The sequence below is a fragment of the Haliaeetus leucocephalus genome, unplaced genomic scaffold (genome assembly GCF_000737465.1).
Source record: "Haliaeetus leucocephalus isolate CR32 unplaced genomic scaffold, Haliaeetus_leucocephalus-4.0 Scaffold0, whole genome shotgun sequence".
Lineage (NCBI taxonomy): Eukaryota > Metazoa > Chordata > Aves > Accipitriformes > Accipitridae > Haliaeetus > Haliaeetus leucocephalus.
In genome coordinates this window covers 12,558,808-12,564,938 of record NW_010972436.1, presented here as the reverse complement: position 1 = coordinate 12,564,938, position 6,131 = coordinate 12,558,808, and positions in this window count along the sequence as shown.

Below are 6,131 nucleotides of genomic sequence, written 5' to 3'. Positions count from 1 at the left end.
AATGGCACAAACCTTTTATTAACTCTTAAATGTCACTGCTTCAAATTTAGTGGTGTTACTGAACCAAAATATCAAAAGAATAAAATACCATTATAAATTAATCGCTAAAGTATATCATTTGGGGCTTACCATGCTTAAATATGCTTGTATTTACTTGACAGCAGTAGCAAACTGCTAATTGGTAGTAGATTTCTTCAGAATCTTAAGCCTAATTACTTCTGCCCCCGGCATACAAAGACTAGCCTTATTTCTTGTGTGAAAGGCTTTACCAAAATCAGAACAAATCACAGACCTTTTCTATTGAAATCTCAGCACAAAAATATCATTAATATAACTACATTATGTTTTAGAATGTCATGTGTACTATATTTTTTTGAAAGAGTCTAGTAAAAATTAAGTTTAACTGTCTTCTCTCTGACAGTATTGTTGATGGACCGAATTTTTCCTCCCACGAAATTGATGACAGAAATCTATTGATAACAATAGGAGCAGATACTAAAAACTTGCCATGTATGATTTTCCAGTAGGGACAGAATCCCCTTCCACCTCTGAGAAATTTACTTCAAACTACCCAGTAAGAGAGTCTTTTGGCATCATAACCAGCAACCTTTTCAATACCAAAGCAATAGATGCTAACTTGATATTCCAGGAAAAATTACAAATTATTCAGTGTTATTCTTTGCAAATCTAAACAGAGCACACGTGCATGCATTTTGAAAAAGTGGCCCCCAAATGTTACATTCATAGTTGAAGGCTTGCTGGAAATCAACAGCTCTTGTAATAAACTGAAATATTCATTTATGCATAAATTGAATGCAAAAAGAGAGTTTTTTTAAAATAGATAGTTTCAATCTCCATCTCTGCTTGAGATAAAAAATAAATGAAGATGTAATAGCTAGATGCAATACTTTCTACAAAATAAAATAACTAACATCCAAAATGTGGGAGAGCTTCAGATCCTCTAGAACAACCTTAATGATTCTAAATTTCAAATAAAATGTTTGATTTTATACAGTTATTACCAGAAGAAGAAATGGAAAAAAGTCAGAGGAAAAATGTACCCATATTGAGGACTCTAATATCCATGGCACAGATCTTGAGAATAATACCAGAAAATTGGCTGAATTAACTGTATCAGAATGTACACTATGCAAGAAGACATGTATAAGTAACACGCATTTCTGCTTCTCTCAATAAAAATAATTTTGATAAAAAGGCAACTTTCCTCCCCAATTTGAAGTTTTACTGTAAAAGGATTTGGAACAGAGCTATAATGCCTATTCTCATCCATGCAAGACTTATTTTTCATCCAAGCTGAGCAAAGATGTCAGTATCATCAAATATATTCTATGGACTTGAAGGAGAATTGCTTTTTTATTTTTTTTTGTTTAAAGCTGGCACAGTACAATCACTATGAAACAGAAATTCAGATAATTTTTTTTTTTTTCTACCAGGCACTGGATTAATGCTCAACCTTGCAACATCCAACTGTTGCTCCATATTAATTTTACAGCCAGTTGCTGCTCAAACCCTGTAGCGATTTGGCTTTATTCTGATCTCCAGTCCTCTCACAATTTCACATTTTCCCATATAATATTACCATACCACCATAAATGATAGAAGCAGTCTCTTCAAAACCAGTGATTGCTCCAAGGTGCTTGAATTTCTGCCTTAAAATGACCTACAAAGAAGAGAAAACGCCCTGATGTCAGTCTTGGCTTTCTTTCTGATTATATAACTGGGGAAAAACGATTTGAATTTTTTTTTATGTTACTTTTCATAAAAGCTATGCAGGGAATCGCCCAGAATTACTATTGGTTATTGTCTAAGTAGTGAAATGGGGCTAGCACAGTAATAACTGGAAGCTGAATACCTGAAAAGGATTTTAAATTCTCTTTAACTATATAGCATCTTTTGCATGTTTGTATTAGCACCTAGTATGAGAATCCGGTCTTCATGAAACAGCCAAACTCTCTTTCCCTGAGTAATATCACCACACTACAGTCCAAAATACTTTCCACCAATACCTCTCATTTTTCCTCTAGGAAAAGAAACCCATAAATGGAGACTGCTTATGACATTCTATTTCTAATTTTAAAACAATCTCCCTTTCACACTCCCACCCCAAAACAAACAGCCCAATCCTTTCTCCCTTTTTCCCCTTGAAAAAGGAGGAAATTTTTAGGAACCACTAAGAAAGTAAAAGGCATTTGGGCATGTCAGTAGCATTCACTTGCAAAGGGTTTGTGTTTGAAAGCTAAAACCACTGTCTTCAATCCTAGTACAAGACACGCTGTCTGCAGTATTACTTTTGATATCAAGTTATTTCAAATGTCTAGCACCACAGGCTAAACATGTAAGTGTAGCTGGCAATTTTTCTTCCACATTTTAAAATAATTCTCCATTTTTTGTTTTACTAGACAGAAAGTAAAAATCTTTTCTAAATTGCAAAGGTGAAAAGTGGTTCTGGATCCCCCTGACTTAGAGTAAGGTGCTCTAATTTGCAGGGTTACCACTTTGTCTGTCCATTCCACTTGGCACACACTATTTTGGATAAATATTCTGTTGGTTTGGTTTGGTTTTGTTTTGTTTTAATTGAATCTCTACTACTTTGGAGAAAATATCACTGTTGAAGTTCCATTAATTTTTATAATATAAATTAGAATACCTGATTTACACTGAAGCCTTAAAAGGCTTCTGTATCTTTCTGATGGCTGTACAGAAACTATATTAACTTTGTAGTTATAATCCACTCATAAAACTAATTCAACTAACCAATGAGCAAGTTTTAAAAGACATTATGTAGCTTCTATGAATACTGAATAGCTATACTACTAAGGTCAGAATAATTAACTAGTTCTAGAAAAAGCATTTTATATAAACATCAAAATGCATAGATTTTTTTCCCCTAGAAAAATATAAGCAAAATATAAAATTTTTATGCAGTGCAGAATCAATCAGAAAAATAAATATAATCAGCCATTAGTCCTCTCTGTGTGTAAGGAGTTGTACTGGTACATGAACAAATTAAGGTGGCTAATGGAGTCAATACTTTCGTGACTCCTCCTGTAAAAGTCAGCATTTTAAAACAATTCAAAATTTATCCATATACTTAAATAACTCTACTCCAGAATATCTTTCTCAGAAGCTTTCTCTTTCAGTGTCTTTATGTACGCATATTTTAAAAGCAGAAATTTCATGACAAAATATTTCATGAAGAGGGAATTGAGGTTGAAGATGCAGAAAGATAAAGTAGGAATTAAAAAGAAAAATCCTTGCATATAATTATCCCCCACTAAAGTATTACAAACCCAGGAAAAACAGCCTCAGTTTCACTGAAAAGACATCCGACCATGTTAACGCCCCTGATAACCTGATCTGTATCTTGTTCTGATGCTACAAAGAAAACATGTGAATGAATTTACTACGTCTTTCAAAATTACAGTCTTCTAGCCTGGTACTCCAAATGTTATTATGACATTGTCACGGTCATCTGGTTATTACACCACACTGATTATTTCTTCCAAATTATACTCAGAAATATTCAAAAGACCTGGGCAGTAGTAAACAGAAATGAACAAAAGGGAACAAAAAACTGTCTACAAATAGAGGGAAGCACAGTCTAGTAACACAGTTCATATTCTGTAATATTATATTCTTTACTGATAAAAACTTATTAAATCACATTCAATCTTGGGCTGTAAACCATGATTCCCATCTGGAAGCCATTTCTAAAAAAGAACAGCAGAATTTCTGTTATTGTCATTGTTCAGAAAATAACTATCCAGATATTGTTAATCTATAACTTATTAACCAAAATATTGTCCTGCTTTATTTTCCTTGAAGATTTTTTTAAGTAACTGTGTCTTTGCCAGACACCCATGCACAACATTGCATACCTCTTTGTCCCTTGCATTGAGTCCAATTTGAAAAATGGTCTTTTCTATTTTTTAATTTCTAGGCTCAAGACAGTGTATTGTACAATGTCCAATCTTTAAAAATCCTCACTTCAGATCATTTGGCATTTTTTGAAGCACATAATTACTCAGAAAACAAGAGGTAAGTAGGAGATCACAACACAGAAATCAGAGACTCACTGAAAAATGAGTTGTCATTTGCTTTCTAAGGATTAAGTTTTGAACATTGTTTTCCATAAAATCATGCTTAAAGAAAAGACATCAATAGATTCATCATGTCTTCTCCCTCTTTTTATGTTCTCACATAGGTTGCCTCTTGAGCTGAAACGCTGCCTTTCCACAAAACACTACTCCCTAATTGAAAAAAAAACCACAACAAACTAACGATGGATTACAATAATTTAAGATGCATTAAAATGTTTGTGAACAACTCTAGGCACCTAAATAGTGCATTTTTACTGATACAAAATGAAATAAATGCAGCACAACTGGATTTTTTATTTCTCTAGCTAAGCCCTTCTCACCAAAACAGTAGGACTTTTGTTTTGTGAATGCCAAAACCATGTAAATTTTCACACAAAAGCAAGGTAATGAACAATAAAGGGAAATCGACAAATACTATCTTGTTTTCTCCTGATTTCCAACTTGTCTGACAAGCTGCCCATAAAGCTGATCATAAACTGCTATTTAACAGAAGGAATAGCTGGTATTATCTGAATGTCTTTTTTATTTTTTGTAAGCTTCTACAACTGTTTTTTAGAACTTGTATTAGTGTTCTACTTTAACAGTAATAATCTACACCCTATTCTACAATAATGTGAGGAAAAATATACAAGAAAAATTGCTTACAAATTCTGGCTGCAACTTTGAGATTGTAAAAAAAATTTCCAATTGCCCTTCTCTCCATGTTAACAAATTCTTCATATTCCCCATTTCTTTGTGCCAGTAACAATGATCTCATCTTTGACTATGCTCAGGCAAACATTTCACCTACTGTTTTATAAAATGTCTTTTACATTAAAAATGTAAAAATAACTTACAGTAAAAAGCCACTAGTACATAAATGTACTACTGCTAATTTAAAGAATTAGCCAAACATGGTGCAAATGCCATCTCTGGGTGGACCCAGTTCCTGAGTAAGCTGCTTTTGAGAATACATTACAACTTTATTGCCTCAAAGTTTTTGCATGCTGATTTTGAGTCACCAAGAGAATACTTTCATAATTCTTTAACTGATTACTTTACTTAACACTTTAGCTTTCAGACAAATTTTCTAAAATATCCATTTATACTCTTGTCCTAGGAGGTATTAATAGCATTGATCAATGTCGTGGTTTAACCCCAGCCAGCAACTAAGCACCACGCAGCCACTCACTCACTCCCCCCCCATCCAGAAAAGAAGAAACTAATAATTATAATGATAACACTAATAAAAAGACAACAGTAGTAATAAAAGGATTGGAATGTACAAATGATGCGCAGGGCAATTGCTCACCCCCCGCTGACCGACACCCAGCCAGTCCCCGAGCAGCGATTCCCTGCCCCCCCACTTCCCAGTTCCTAAACTAGATGGGACGTCCCATGGTATGGAATACACCGTTGGCCAGTTTGGGTCAGGTGCCCTGGCTGGGCATGAGAAGCTGAAAAATCCTTGACTATAGTCTAAACACTACTGAGCAACAACTGAAAACATCAGTGTTATCAACATTCTTCACATACTGAACTCAAAACATAGCACTGTACCAGCTACTAGGAAGACAGTTAACTACATCCCAGCTGAAACCAGGACAATCAATCAAATCTGGTAAAAGCAAAAGGTGGTATTAAACATCCTTCAGTTTGGCTAAGTGAGGGAGTTCCTAAGTGCTTATTTTTTAGTGATAGCTGATGTAAGAAGGCATTACTTCTTGTCATCCAGCAACACAAGCCTGAACGCAACCAAGGGAATCACCCAGAGCTTAACTACCAGTGCAATAACTGCAGTAATGACTTGCTAGAGCCAATATATGTCTGAAAATGTGCAAAAGACCATAAAGCACAGAGACTACGGGCAGACAGCAGGAACAGAAATTGTTCATGTCACATAAGGGAATGAGTGAAGAGTTTTGGCACTGAAGAATGCAGTTCACAGAACCCAGCAAGGTGTAGGGCAGGCATGGCAGAGTACTTGTGCGTGAACAGGTGCCATCTGGAAGTCCTTGCACCCTCAAACTC